This window comes from Micropterus salmoides, unplaced genomic scaffold (genome assembly GCF_014851395.1).
Source record: "Micropterus salmoides isolate LMB-PRFRI ecotype aquatic unplaced genomic scaffold, ASM1485139v1 Ms_hic_scaffold_10, whole genome shotgun sequence".
NCBI lineage: Eukaryota > Metazoa > Chordata > Actinopteri > Centrarchiformes > Centrarchidae > Micropterus > Micropterus salmoides.
In genome coordinates, this window is record NW_024040041.1 from 14,519,674 (window position 1) to 14,536,363 (window position 16,690).

General features: G+C 38.7%; 1 long non-coding RNA gene, 1 pseudogene and 1 gene segment (V, D, J or C); 2 read left to right on the forward strand and 1 right to left on the reverse strand.

Moving 5' to 3' along the window:
- Positions 1-16,690, forward strand: part of LOC119917602 — a 160,350-nt gene that overhangs the window by 79,476 nt on the left and 64,184 nt on the right.
- Positions 401-15,717, reverse strand: LOC119887833. The gene is made up of 3 exons (XR_005441812.1): positions 15,602-15,717; positions 4,135-4,207; positions 401-2,036 (listed from the first exon to the last, which is right to left on the reverse strand). It is a non-coding gene; the product is annotated as an uncharacterized LOC119887833 (long non-coding RNA).
- Positions 13,011-13,644, forward strand: LOC119887509 (annotated as a pseudogene).

Consider the following 16,690-nt stretch of genomic DNA (forward strand, 5'->3'; position numbering starts at 1 on the left):
AACCACAGACAGCATTTTAACATGTAACTGCCATGATATGGGTGTGTTGGAGGTAAAGGCACCCAGCAGCTTTCAGAAGAGCACTTTACTGGAGAAAAGCAAAGAGGACTGCACATTTTCTATCCAAGGGGTTGAGGGTAAAGTTTCATTGAATCTGTGTTTGCACATGATAAAAGTACTGATGGTCACTTTTATCATGTGCAAACACAGATTCACCTAACACAAGCTAGCTACTGTGACTTTGCTGTCTGGGGACCAGGTGATGGAAGCAATGGGGAAATTTACATTGAGAGAATACTGCCTGATACTGACTTTTTTGACACCGTATGTAAAAAGGTACACACCTTTGTCCAGTAGTGCATCATTCCAGAGCTAGTAGCAAAAGTGTTTACAGCTCCTATTCTACCATTATCACATACTACCAAACCATCTGAATGCAAAGGCTGTTACTGCGGGGTCCCTGTCCTGCATAATGACGATAGACTTGAGTATAAGTCAGGAATCTGTAAAAGACAGTACATTCACAAAAGTTGCTTGAAACTTAACACTACACATTTGAAGATGTCAAGTTGGAAATGCAGCGACTGCGTGACAAACAAAGGAGGGATAACAGAAAAAAACTGAACAGAGTATAAGTTTCAAGCGTTGTATTCAACACAGGCCACATACTTTGTGCCGTATATAAATGTAGTTTTTTGTACATAAATCTTGACATAAATAAATGTAAAAATATATAAATATGCAATAGACATTTGCAAGTTATAAAACAATAGAACCATGTGTAAAAACAAAAACAATGTGGCAGGTATATACATGTGCATTTCCATGGATTTGTGCTGTACAAATACATTACAGGGGGAGAGGATATGTCTATTATATAATTGACTAAATATAAAAGAACAATAAAAAATATGAGCAGTATGGCAGTTTGTGAAGCGATATACAAAAATATTAGCATCTTATTATTATTATTATTATTATGTGTAAACATTGGTTTTACTTGTTTTTTCCCCTAGCTTTTTTAGAAAACGGTGTTATTGTCTAGAATTAATGACTGTTGAAATGATTTTTGTGAACTTTGCAAACAAACATCAAATTTGTTATTTTCCAATAAAAGTATGAATTTATCAGTGACATCTCATATCCTTATTTCATTAATGGTGTACCAACACCCATTTTAATGTTTAGCCCAAGGGAACAACTGAGGGAGCCAAATTTGTCAGTGCATAGCACTGACAAATTTGTAATGTATCAGCTTCACACATTTGAATTCCTACTGTACTTTTAAGTATGGTGTACTGATTCCTTGCCTCACCGATAACTCTCTCAACATGGATCCGTACTGATGCAAGCCCTCGTGTTATCTCCAATTCCACAGAACCAAGCTGCAAAATGTTCCTTGTTGTGTTATGCCAATTAAATATTTCATGGTAAGATGATGTTTGTATTTTGAGTATGTCTGTGCTATGCTCTTAGATCTCTAGGCTATCCAATAAAAATCTCAAAACAGTCATTAATACAGGTGCATCTGCGAAAGACCTGTCTAAATACCATAGGCACTGAACAAGCCTTGCATTTAACACCTCAAGGGTATTCTGAAATGTTCTGCTGGCAGTTGGAATTGAAATTGAAAAGGGAGAGAGGTTTGTACCAGTCTGTAGAAATGACATCACAAATGTTAAAACTACTTATAACTTGGAATATGTGGATTCCAGTCATTGCTTTCACTTTTTTATCATGTTTTTCAAAAGCCAGTTCATCAAATGTCCCTGATTGAATAATGTCTGCCTGCCGGTCTGTTGTCACACTGTTGTTCTTCCTGAGCAAGTGGCACCGGCTCAGCATCAGGCATTGATGACAGTTCTAGGAGGACATCCACTGCATCCTTCTTCTCCTCCCACCTCTTGTTCTTCATTCTGTTGTACCGCTCATACCTCTCCATGTCTTTCTCTCTTTTCCTCTTCTTAATGGCTGGTATGTGTGTGTGAAGATGAATGGTACCCAGTCAGGGGACAACAGGTCATCAGATTTGGTACCTATAATATGTCCAACAAGGTAGAAAAAAAGTCACTTAAATATGTGATATTATTACTGTAGACTAACCCCTCTCGCCCTTAAACAAATGCTAACTATTCAAACTGAAAATCAAATTTGCCTTTAACTATTTTTTATTATAACCTCAATTCCCAAAAAGTTGGGATGCTGTGAAAATTAAAAAAAGGACTGTCTTTGTTTTTCATTCAGTAGAATATCGATGTAAACAGTATTTGTAAGAGTTCCAAATAATTTCATTTCAAATGCATTTTGAGTTTAGTTGGGTCTAAAGCTGATGATGAGCAATGTTGCTGGGCAATGTTGCTGGTGGCAAGTCTGACTATGTTTTGAACGGATAGAGGCGGGGCAGGGGCAGGGCGGGTGGTGGGGGAAGGGGATTAGGCTACGGTAGTAATCTTGACGGCAACACTGCCCAGCAACATTGCTCTAAAGGTTGCTCCGTGTTTCATTAGCTCAACACAACAACCCAACTATTTAACTTAGCTAACAACTGTTAGCAAACTTTAACTCACTCCGACCACTGTTGTTGGTCGCCTCGATAAACAACAAACTATGTCAAACAAATTACATAAAGATATGTTACGGCTAAAAATACGACAATTATTATACCTGTATGTAGACTACTTATGTTTAACGTTACTTGTCTTACCTTTGATTTAGTGTTCATTGCAAATACGTGTATATTTGGACGGTTGCCATTATTTGCCCTCCCCGGAGACAGAAGTAACGTTACGTTAAATGGCACAAATCCACAATCTCCTCCTCTCTGGGTTTTCTTTATCGGATGGAATTCTGTAGAAACACAGCCTCGGCTTGTTTCCTCTTCGGTTTGTTCATCCGTTTGCACAACAACTATCCGGCATTTCGGCAATACAAAAGCAACAAAGTAAATTTATCACTTTTGCTTCCTGCGGCACCGGAAAGTATTTTTTTGCACTCCAAGGGAGCGTTTTCCCTGGAATGTGACGTCATGTGAAAACTACGAATAAACCGGGGTAACAATTTCTTAGAACCTGTCTTCAAAGGAATGTCCTTAGTAGACAGCCAAACCTTATCTCCTGGGAGTACACAGGCACAGTTGTGCAAGATTTCTCCCTCAACCAGAATGCATCTACATGGAGAAATCACACCAGGACGGGCGTAGTGGTGGTTTAGCAGCACTACACAATCACAATTAATCTGTCTGGTCCTCAATACTTGGTCACTGATGTCATCCCCCCCTCCCCCCAAGCCAAAGTTTCTAACTCAGCCCTGTGCCATTTCACCATCTGTTCTGCTACTTGGCGATTTCATGATCCATGTTGACTCCCCTGACTGCAAAACCACAACTTAACTCCTGGATATTCTACATGTTTTCAATGTTACCCAAAACACAGATATCCCTCGCCAAAGAAAAGGACACACCCTGGACCTGCTGTGCACCTTTGGCACCACCATCGGTAACTTGACCAGCACAGATCTCATCATCTCTGACCACCTGGCTATCACCCTGGACCTAAACATCCCCACTCCCTGTGTCAACTAAAAGTCCAAAAACCCTTTCTCTCTCTCCTCTATTCTGGCTGACACAATCCCCGCCTCTGCCTTTGCTCTGAACGTTTACCCTACTTGCCCAAATAAACAAACTCGTCTCCTTCACACACTCCGTGCCTTGGTATACAGATCAACTTCACCACTTTATCGGGAAGAATTACAGATCAGTTGATGTGAAATGATTCCTCTTAAAGCTTACAGTGCAAATGCATACAGTCCTTAAAAGTTGCCCCTGTGGTATTTCAAAAGAAATTATATGCTATATAGCCTATACTACTTACATATAAAAATGCACTTCATTATGTCTTTGTTTAGTTGTCACATTTAAACACATACTGACCCTGTATTTATACATTACTGTTGGAGCTACTCCTTGTTTTGTAATTTAATTGAATAAATATTAATTGATTTTGTTGCCATATTAAAAACATCTGTCTGCTGTTTTCTCGTTTGTCCATCATCACTATAAAGCTAAATAAGACCATGAGTTAAACTTCTCTACCACCAATAATCACATTTATAATAGGTCATTTAAATGTGTCTTACCTGAAGTTACTGCAACTTCAGTCCCAATACCCTGGATGTCGAAAGCAGCATCACAGTGCTGCATCTCCACTCACTTGTACAAAAACATGATGTTCCAGAAAATTTTGTTAAAAGCTCATTATGCGCATGAAATATTTAGAAATCCTGCTCAGTATTATATCCTGGTGTGTAGATACTTAATCAGTTCTTTAACCTTTGTGTGGTGTTTGGGTCTGAGGGACCCCTTATCAATGTTTAACCAAAGGAAACAATGCAATTTATTATTATTTCAACCTCAGATAGCTGATTCCATTTTCTGTGAAGAACAAAAAATAACATATTTGCAATTACTTCACACTGTACAACCCCCTACACATTACCTGCAGGTGTGGAGGTGCTGGTTCCCTTCACTCTGTCCTCATGCTGTTAGTGTGTGTGTTTTTGTTCTGCTCCTACTATTCACACACAAGGTTGCAACATTTTTACATTTTATGCACAGTCCTGCACATTTCGCCCTCTGTCTTGCAGGAACCATTCTATATTTTCTCCCACAGCAGAACACAACAAATCATCCTGTGTGGCTCTGCAACGCAGTCAATCAAATTGGCAAAAAGGATCTCTGAGCAGAGGTGCTTAGAGATGATTTTCAGTATTTGAAAATCACATTTCTGGAAATTCAGAATCTGAGTCTGACAGTGAGTTGGAAGAAGAGGATGAAATTGAACAGTTCAGTGGGGCTGATGTGTTACTGATATTGGTATTCAGTGTTCTTGACTGACATAAATGTGTTCAGTTTCTTAACATTGTTCTATTTAGATTTGTCCAGAATCTTCCACCCATATGTTGATAGTGCCAGTGCACAGCGCTTCCCAACCTATCACACTGATAAACCCTAATACAAAAAACCAAACACCGTTTCCTGCACTGGAGAGTCAGGGGACCTATGTTGTCGGCAGTTGGTAAGAATAAAACAACTGAATTTTCAGTTTGCATTATATATACAGTATATAAGTGATATATATAAATATAGTTTCTAGAAATACTTTTGTATGTTTTTAAAATATATTTATACAATACTGTACCAATCCACTAATACCATAAGACCATAGTTTTGGTCATATTTAATCTTTCAGGTTACCTTATCTCTCGGATAAAGTTCTGCTCAGTTTCATAACAAGAGATGATCAACCTGATGGTGTATAAACTCCACTCTTTCTTTCAGTTTAGGACAAGTTAGAGTTAGGGCATATTTTAAAACTTATATAAAGTGGTTTTACAGCACTTTCTATCAGTAACTTTCACAGTAACATCTGCAGTGGTTGGTGTACAGCTCTGTGGCTTCCTGTATCAATGAGTCTTTGAGCACAATAATAAACAGCAGAGTCTTCAGTTATCAGGCTGTTCATCTGCAGATACACCTGGTCCACGTTGTTGTCTCTGGAAATGGTAAAGCGATTGTGGAATAAGCTTTAGTGCTTCCACTCGGAGAACAAATGAAGGCAACCCACTCCAGTCCTTTTCCTTAAACTTGTCTGATCCAGCTGATAGCAGTGCTAAAATCTGATATTCCTGCATAAGTACAGGTCAGTTTGTGAGAGTTTTAAATTTAAATTTAAAAAGCAGTATGGAAAAAAATTCACCAGTATATTCACCAGAAATCAAAAAATAGCATCAGAAACATCAAACGTAGTGTCATAAAGTCATAGTACAGGCATGTGATTGGCAAAGGGCAAAAAAGCAGGAAATATTTTTTATTTTTTAATATAGTTTTTTGAATATTTTTTTCAGTATTTCAGATAAATTTGGTTCTGTATAAGAAATAAATTGTAACAAAAAATTGGTGTGCAATTTGCAAAAACATGGAAGATGTGTTATTATTTTCACCTGCATGATCTTCATGCATGAACTTATGGAGACATAATTTCAGAGAATTTAATCAGCAGCACTGTAAGAAACAGAAAATAGTCTAATTACATCATCGGTAAGCAATGATTCCAAGGAAAAACGAAAAAAAAAATGTAAACATGATTCAAACATATGAAATAAAAAAAGGGGATCAATTTTCAGTCAATCAGAATGATGCCAGTAGTGCTGATAAATACAGGAAGTAGTATTTGTATGACTCTCCTATTATTGTGTCTCACTGTGTGTCTATGAGCACAGTAATACACAGCAGTGTCTTCAGGCTGCACATTCTGTCCGTTTAGAGTCACTGTGTTTCTGGAAGAGTCTAAATTAACACTGAACTTGTTCTTTAGTGAATCTTTCACAGTTGCGTCAATACTAATGCACTCCAGTCCTTTCCCTGCAGCTTGTCTGATCCAAACTGTGAAGTCGCTGCCAACAGAATAAGAGACCTGACAGGTGATGGTCAGACGTTGACCTGGCTGCACAGTCACAGAGGCTGGCTGTGTCAACTGTTCACACTTCACACCTGTTAAAAAAAGAAAATGTTTTGTAACAAATGATCAAGTTATACTGCAAAAGAAGAACTGCTGACTTTGACAAATCCAGAGAGACTCACATCCAGCTGCCAACAGCAGCAGCAGAGCTACAGAAAACATGGTCTATGTTGAAAGTGACGTGCTGTGAACTCCACTGACAGCCTGATGGGAAGTTTTTATAGCTGAGTAACAAGGAAGGTCACTGAGTTTGCATAGAATCAAACACATGAAGCATCAATGTTGGTCTAACTGGAGCCAATAGAAGAGTCTGTTGACTGTTATTATATCTGAGTGAAAACATGCCTGGAAATCACCTCTGCTTTACATATATTTCATTACACTCTAAATTTTAACATTTTGAAAATGTCCCTGCATTTACATGAATGGAACAACTGTTAACTTTGCTTTTACTTAAATTGTTTGTGCTTAAATACAGACTATTGTATTGACAGCAATTCAGTAATATAACATTATGTTAATATCATTAATTCAAGTAGTCCAAGAAAATTATTCAATACAGTTACACCAAACACTTATAAAAAGAAAAAATATTTCTAAGCAGAGAATGTAGAAATCATAATACTAAATCTGCATCTTGCTTGTTCCACAGAGCTTCATTAAAACAACTCCTCAGAGAAGAAGTAGCTGAACAATAAACAGCATTTATAGTTCAGTGGTTTCAAATGTCTAATCTTAGATTTAATCATGATACATAAGAGCCCTTTCATATACATTATTTGACAGCAGACCTTTTCAGCTGTTTCTGGTTTCAGTTTCTAAATATTTCCTTTTTTTGAGAACTGAAACCTTTTAACATCTAAAATCCAACCAACTGCAGCATTAGTATTAGATCTTGCTTTCACCTCACTTGTTTTTACAGCAAGATAATTAAGTAAACACAAACATGTTAATCAAGAAATCAATTGATCTTGCAAGATCACTTACACTGTTGTTACCACATAATAGTTTTTCAAGTTATATCAGAAAGGTGAACACCTCTTGATCTCCCACTCACTGTCCGTTAATGTGGTACGGGAAAGGGAAGTTTGGGGTCCCCTGCTGGAGCTGCTGCCTCTGCAACCCGACCCCCAATAAGTAGGTTAAAGATGGATGGATGAATGTGTCAAAACAGTTCACAATTTCAAGGACTACTTGTGGCACAAAAGTTCATCCTTCCTGAACTTCCTCACATTCTCTGCTATAAAGACTTGATATCATGCTGTCAGTTGGGTCCGAACATCACCTGTCAGGTCTATTATTCTGTTAGCAGCTACTGGACAGCTTGGATCAGACAGACTGCAGGGAAAGGACTGGAGTGGATTGGGATGAGAGATCCTGGAGGTTCATACTATAAAGATTCACTAAAGAACAAGTTCAGTATCAACTTAGACTCTTCCAGCAACAGAGTGACTCTAAATGGACAGAATGTGCAGCCTGAAGACACTGCTGTGTATTACTGTGAGATCCATAATAACAGAAACCATCAGTAGACCTGAACAAAAACCCCTCAGTGCCTGAACACTTGTAACATGAAGCCACCAGAGGAGGAGCCCTCAGACCACTAATGACTTCAACACCAGTTCACTGTAAACACTCCTGCAGCTCCATCTGTCTATGTCAGTTCATTGCAGTAGACAAGAAGTAAATCTGAAGATGAACAGCAGGAAGGAGTTGCTTTGTTTTCTTGTACTTGTGAGACTGTGATTAAAGATGGATGAACAACTAATCCTGCAGTGAGAAACATTGTCTGGGATTTCTCTGCAAAAACTTCTCTAATCCTCACTTTGCTGTTTAGATTCTGCACATGTCTTACATGATTAACGTTCTCAGGTCATTCAAAATGATACAAATCACAGACATTTGTGTACCACTGATGTACGACTGACTTTAGTCAAACATTTAGAAATTAAATTTCATGAGAGAATAATGATGAAGAAGATTTATATTGCTCTATAATACAAACCAAGAGAAAGGTAAGAAAATATTTATCTATCACGGACTGTAGTTTATTAAAACCATTTCTGAAAAAAAAAAAAAAAGAGCTGATCTATAAAGTGGAGGAGAAGTGGAGTAATGGCAGGATTTTTAAGTTTAACGTTTACAAACAAAGTGAATTACTAGAATCCTACATTTATTGTGTATGGAGATATTTACATAGAAAAGAGAGTATAATAATACGGTAATATGTTTAGAAAAGATGTGGAGAGACTATTGACAGTTTCATGCAAATGAACAGCAATAAAGTGATTTCTATATATAGAAAAAGCTAGCTACATCTCTCCATGGGTGGGAAGAAATGTTTGCCTTTGTTACAATGATTTAGTTTGTTACATTTGTATTTAATTTGACTATAATAAAAAAAAAAATAGAAACCACACTGCATTTTATTTGTGACGCAACCACACAGATAAAGTTCAAACGTGGTGATCATTATAAAAACATATACATTCATTAACTACCATAGTTTTCATTAAAGCTAAAGAATTTAGTTTTTTGCATTTCTGATCCTGAGCAGCTGTTTTCCTCTGGAGGCTCCAAGTTTCTCTGGATGTCTGTCACGCTTTGCAGAATGAGCGAGAGCCCAAACGCAAAACACTAGAGTAGAGATTCAGTTCAGGGCTTTTATTCACATTCACAGATTGGTACAGAGAGAGTCCATAACAGCCAGGTAATCCAGAATCCCACAGAACACATACTCCACAATCAACAAATACACAACGGAGCATACACCCTACAATGACTGGACAGGGACTGAACAGAAACACCAAACATTTATACACCAGGGCTAACAAGCAGGTGGGAGCAGCAATTTACGCCATTAACTGCTCAGAGCAGGTTTTTTCATGGTTAACTTGAGGTTACCCTACACCACATCTATACTCAGTGTTAAGCAACAATACAATATGGAGTCTTCAAGTAGCGAGGATGACTTTGTTGTAGTCTCTCTTCTTAAAAAGAGAAAAATAAATAAAGGACATTTTGTGTGACGCCCCGGGGTAGCTAGCTAGCTAGCTACGGAGTATGGAGTTAAGAGGAGGAGAGGGATCCTTTGTAGCGCAATTTATCTACAATGGTTACGGATGGGTCGGGTTGAGGGTGGATAATAAGGCTTGGTCCCTTGTTCTTTTTCCTTTGTGTGTTTGTTTATCTGGGTGGGTGTAGGATGGAATGTCAAAGTACATGTCTATGTATGAAAAGGGAGGACCCACTGTCAGAGATAGAAGCACTGTGGCTTCAAGTACACGTTCCCCATTTAAAGCCCCTACTGGTAGGGTGTGGTTACAGGCCACCTGGTGCAAATTGCTATTTATCTAGAGTGATTGTGTGAAATGATAGATAAGGTATGTGATCATGATAATGAAATTTATTCTGAATTAATCTGAATATTGACTGGAACTCACTATGTTGTCCACTTAAGACAAAGCTTCCTACTGTCACAGAGGCATGTGGTTTGACACAAGTGGTGACTACACCAATGAGTGTGTATAAAAAGTGATGGATCCAAAACATCCACTTGTACTGATCATATCCTCACTAATTCCAGAGTTTCCCTCATCACAGGCTTAACATACTCAGAATTTTCACCAATCCCACTTTCTAAAACGGGGCCCAGGACAAACAGGCAAACCCAATAATAATCTTAATAATGAGGACAGAACAGACTAAAGCAGAATGATCAAAATCAGATTAAATAATGAAACTGGAAGAGAACATAAATCGACACCTAGCAGACAGAACCCAAGCATGATGGTACAGAACATAATATATCAGACAGGAACCGAACGGAACAAGAACTAAGGCAGGCACCGAAATATCAACAGGACAGATCAGACCAGAAAAACCACACAGAACAAGCAGAAGACAGAACAACATAGACCAACTCCACAAAACCCAAACAAACCAAAATGCAAACACACACCGAGAAGACTGGATACAAGACAACAGACAGGACTGAAACCCAAAACCCAACAGACTATAAAACAGATACTGAACTGATCAAATAACCAAAACTCACAGAGAGCTAAACTAAGCATAGCCGACAGCATGTGACACACTGAAACCATGAAAAAAGTCATCTATGCAAACCTGCAAACCAGCAGCATCAGACTTACGTTTTACATTTACTATTTACATGATCCTGGCTGCTGTCACTGTATTTCTGTTTACAGCAAGTACAGTAAGTGAGCAAAAAAGTGAATAAATAAATGCTGTGACTAAAATGCTGTGCTCATATGGTTGGAGTTCATGAATGTGATGTAGGAGGTGCTTACAGGAAATAAATTCTCGCAGTAAGACAGCTCACATCTTATTTTAAGTGAGTTTTAATCATTTGAAAACATACTGAACACACTGTAAACATGGCTTATAAAAAGTGACATTGTTAGTGGTCGCTCATTGTTTGCGGATTTTAATAAATATGTTCACATTTAGAATTATACTATATTATACTGTAATGATCCATGTCGTTGTTGGAATTATATAATATTGTACATAATGTTTTAAAATTGAATTGTCGTCAATACCTGTAGGCATTATTAGTTAAGTATAAGAGCAAAGTTAAGTTATTTCTCTTCTGTAAATGTGAGGATTGAAAATTCTGATTAGTGAGTGACTGAATATTGAGGTCTAACCCTAATAAGAGTTGAGATAAAGGTATTGGCAGACAGATAGAATGAGACTTCATTTGCAGCTACTTGGATGCAACAGAGGGTGGCGTGGTGATGCAGTGGTTAGCACTGTCTCCACACAGCAAGAAGGTTGTGAGTTCAAACCCCGGTTGCCCCGGCCTTTCTGTTTGGAGTTTACATGTTCTCCCCGTGGCAGTGTGGGTTCTCTCTGGGTGCTCCAGCTTCTTTCCACCGTCCAAAGACATGCAGGCTAGGTTAATTGGTGTTTCTAAAATTATCCTTAGGTGTGGTTGTCTGTCTATGTGTGGCCCTGCGACGGACTGGCGACCTGTCCAATGTCAGCTGGGATTGGCTCCAGCCCCCCGCGACCCTGTGCGCAGGATTACCATTGACGATGGATTGATGGACAAAACATCACTTTCATATACATGAAAAAAATCAGCAGGTGTTTTCCTGTGCATTGCAGCTGTTAGCTTTTTGAGATTTCAGCTCTTAAGTAGTTAATTTGCTTTCTATAAATACTTTAACCTGTTTAAGTAAAAAATTCCAACCAGCTGCAGCAAACTCAAGTATTTAGATTATCTTGCTTTCACCTCACTGCTGTGTTTGCAGCAGCAAAATAAAATAATTAATCTTTCAATTAAAACCAGATCAAGTAATATAATGCCTATTAGGTAGACCACATTACTTCATTATTGTGATTCATTTATTTTTGTAAGTCATATAACATAAAAGAGTAAATGTTTTCTGATGTGATATTGTGTCCAACATGGATCAGTTACAGCTACATTAAAGCCATGAACACAAAATTCAAACGATTCAATAAAATTAAACTCTAACAGAGTTCCTGTACATGAGCCCCTCCCTCCCCGTGATATCCTGATGCAAATCTTCAGTCTGTGCAGTGTACTTCTGTCCTGCTTCCTGCTGTTTTATCTTTTATCAGACAACATCGACTGATGGTCAGTCAGTGATCCCAGAAAACATCCCAGATGACTGTCTCACTTTCTTCTGTGGTTCCTCTCTCGTTTCATCTCATCAGGTTGTACAAGTCAGAGTATGGAGTCCATTCCTTCCAGTTCAGTACTGAAAAAGCCTGGGGAGACTGTCAGTCTCTCCTGCAGAGGATCTGGCTTCAAATATACATGTTGCGGCATGAGCTGGATAAGACAACCTGTAGGAAAAACACTGGGATGGATTGGACGTGTTTGGAGCGATGCAAGCAAAACACACTATGTCAGCAGTGTGCAAGGACGAATAGAAGTCACCAGAGATAATAGTAAGGTGAATCTGAGACTGTCCAACTTAAAGCCAGAGGACTCTGCTGTGTATTATTGCGCCAAACACACACTGGTTAAAGGAAGCAGAGAGGCTTTACAAAAACTCCTCAGGACATTTGTTTACAAAGACCTACAGGTGGCAGTAGAAGATATGAAGTCAGATGAGAGTAAGGAGAGTTTGACAGTGACTTAACACATGCATTCTATGAAAGCAACAGCTGATAAAAATAAATTAGTCTTTCAGCTGTTGCTTTTATCTAAAGCTACATACATACATAATCCCCCCCAAGTGTCTTGCTCCGGGACACCTGGGAGAAAATGTCTCAGCTGGAATTGAACACCGGTCTCCCACACCAAAGGCATGCATCTTAATATAATATAAGAGAATGATGTAAAACATTGTTTTCCAGATATGTGTGAGATGTGGTGTGCTCTGTGAGGCGGAGTCAATGCAAAACTCTGATCTCTTCCATCACTACATATGTGCTGCAGGGTGAATGACTGAATTACTGACATTTACACTGTAGACTGGACCGGATTTTAAAATGATCAGACCTGATTATTTGGTTGTTTTCCTCATCATGTCTATTAACTGGGCAGGTAAGAACAATGGAACTCTTTACTGGAAAGATGCTGATAATACGTGACTATATTAACTAATGAGCTGTTTAAACATCTGCAGGTACTGAGGCTCAAACACTGACAGAATCTGAACCAGTAGTTAAAAGGCCTGAAGAATCCCACAGACTGACCTGTACATATTCAGGTTTTGATAAGCATTATAACAACGCTTGGATCAGACAGGCTGCTGGAAAGGGACTCGAATGGATCGCTTATATCAGCGGTGGCAGTAGCTACATCTACTACTCTCAGTCAGTTCAAGGCCGGTTTACCATCTCCAGAGACAACAGCAAAGAGCAGCTGTATCTGCAGATGAACAGTCTGAAGACTGAAGATTCTGCTGTTTATTATTGTGCTCGAGACTCACAGTGACTGGAGTTGGATGAGCAGCTGTACAAAAACCTACTGTACTCATCTTTACTGTGCGGCTAGATCCTGAGAAAGACTTCTTTATAACTTAATTTGTTGTTAATTAAATCAGGAAATCTGGCCCTGGGAAAGATCATTAACCAGCAACAATAAATAAAAATGTCTTAATGTATTAATCACTTCATTACAAAACAGCAATTCAATCTGTTGGACTCATTGTCCAGGTTTGAATAAAATAAATACTACATGTTCACATTTCAGCCAAATTAATTAAAGTTATTTGGCATTAAAAGACAGTAGCAATAATATTGCAGTTTCTATTTACAAACACTAGAGGGCAGCCAGGGTCAAGTTTGTCTCTCATCTGTCGGAGACTCAGACACTCAAAGCCTGGACTGAATTTGACTTTTATCCTCACATCACAACACTAATAGAACATTTTAAATGCAGATCAGCAGTGACTGCAGCTTCATGTGTTCATATAGTTGTAGTTCACCATTTTATATAGATTTCAGAACAGCTGGAAGACTGAAGGAGCTGTTTGCGTGTGAGACTTTGGGATGAAAACTGAATAAATAAAGGTTTCTGAAAAAAGACAAACTCATTTCCTGGGCTCTTAGAGGAAAGTCTGTCAGACTATACAGGTGCATCTCAAAAAAAAAAAACTTTTCAAAACAGGTTTCAAATCCAAATTAAATTCTTGTAAAGATATTAATATGTTCTTTAAATAAAAAAAAAAAAAAACACTCTCATTGTCTTCTTGACTGAACAGACTAGACTGTTCAAAGGACTGGAGTGGATTGCTTTTATCAGCAGTGGTGATGGCAACAGCATATACTACTCTCAGTCAGTTCAAGGCCGGTTTACTACCTCCAGAGATAACAGCAGACAGCAGGTGTATCTGCAGATGAACAGTCTGAAGACTGAACCATTAAACCTAAGCATGTTATTTGGTTAGCTCAGTTGGTAAGGTGCAGGACTTGCAACCCAATGGTTGAGTTTTTGCTGTCATGACTGAACTATTTCAGCACTGCTATCAAAGCCCCATAATCTGGCAGCGGGCCAGATATTATTGCTGCTGCTCCATAATCACAGAGAAAATGAATCCGTTTCCCTTGTCAGAGTTTGTATAAACTTCATCTAATGTGCGGTTTACAATGAACTGTGGTGCAGAAACAGTGATGTTTCACACTCTTTCCTTACATTTTCCATGTTATCTGTCAGTGGCCAAGTCACAATAACATATGGTTTTACTGAATAATGAGTAAATTTTATTTCCTAATAAACATAGAAACATCATTTCTTGACTGGGTACTCTCTGCGGTCTCTGAAGAGACACCTTTTGAGCTAGATGTCACTAAATCTTACAGTGAACCTTTAAAAAGGGAAACAGGGATAATTAAAAATATAATGCCATTATCAGTAGCTTGGTTTTTAGCTTGATTTACTTTTTTGGCAATGCACATTTATTTTTTCTATATTTACATTTTTTACAACAGTTTTAACAAATGCTTTCAAAAAGTGATGGGGACAAAATCAGCTATTTAAAAAAAGTGGTGGGGACATGTCCCTAGCGTGCCCAGTTCAAATGACACCTAGGAGACACATCACTAATGAGCAGTTACAGGCTCATATCAGATCTCCAATTTTTAAGAAAAATCATTGAAAAAGCTGTTTTTCAACAGCTAAGCACTAAGCTGTTTTGGCACTAAATGATGTTTATTTATCTTCCAGTCAGGTTTGCAACCACACCACAGCACCGAGACGCTCTCGTTAAGGTCACATCTGACAGTGGCAGAATTTCAGTCTTAGTATTATTGGATCTCAATGCTGCATATGACACGGTCGGCCACAACATATTACTTGACAGACTTGTGGGTGGGACTTTCTGGCATAGTCCTAAACTGGTTTGAATCCTACTTAAAGGGCAAGGACTACTTTGTGTCTATAGGTAATCATACATCTGAGCTTACAAAAATCACCTGTGGAGTTCCAAGGCTCCATTCTGGGCTCAGATTATGCAAAACAATAAAATTGTCACGCCTTTGTGGTGAAGGCAGGGTTGAGCAGGTTGGAGGACCCAAATGCAGGACTCAGAGCCAGCAGGTAGTGATTTATTTAAACAACTAAAGGCAAGCACACTTACCGGTTGAGTGGCTGATACAGAGTCCAAAACAGAGGTTGTCCAAACCAAAATCCAAATGGTGCAAGGAAACAGGGCAACGTGACAAAAGGGCAGACAACAAGCAATCACACAGCAACTCAGAGAGACAGCATACAATGACCCAACAAAGACAAGACAGAAACACCAGGTATACACACAGACTAACGAGCAGGGCAGGAGCAACACAGGTGACAGACATGAGGCTATCGAGGCACATGTAGGCAGAGAGAGCGGGGGAAACAGACAGACATGCAGAGGGATCACTGGGGTAACAGACAGACAAGACAGAACCCCAAAACCCAACAGACCAAAACAACAAATAATAAAACTGACTAAAAGTACAAAACATGACATGGCAGACAGGATTGTGACAAAAAATAAAATATGTTACCATAATTACGCAGATGGGGTGGTGATGGAGCAATGGAGAAGACACAAGCCTTTGGTGCGAGAGAACCGGGTTCAATCCACCACTGTGACACATCCTCCAACGTGTCCCTGAGCAAGACACTTAGCCTCTCGTTGCCCCAGAAGCATGCATCCTCTAACATATACAGCAATTGCTTTGGATAAAAGTGTCAGCTAAATGAGCAAATTAGTAAGTAGTAATGACACACAGATATATTTACATAACCATATCACCAGGTGACTATGATCCCATTCAAGCGCTGAGTAACTGTATTGAACAAATTAACAATTGTGGGCTAAATTTTCTTAAATTAAACAAAGATAAAACTGAAGTTATTGTTTTTGGAGCCAAGGAAAAACGATTTAAAGTCGCTGCTCAACTTCAATCGGTAATGTTAAGAACCACAAACCAAGCCAGAAATCTTGGTGTAGTCATGGACAATTACAAAGTCAGCCTACCATCACCTGAAGAATATATCAAGGATTAAAGGACGTCTCAGCAAGACCTGGAAAAACTTGTTCATGCATTTATCTTCACTACTGTAACGGTGTCTTTACAGGACTCCCTAAAAAAATCGATCAGACAGCTGCAGCTGATTCAGAACGCTGCTGCTCGAGTCCTCACTAAGACCAAAAAAGTGAATCACATCACTCCAGTTCTGA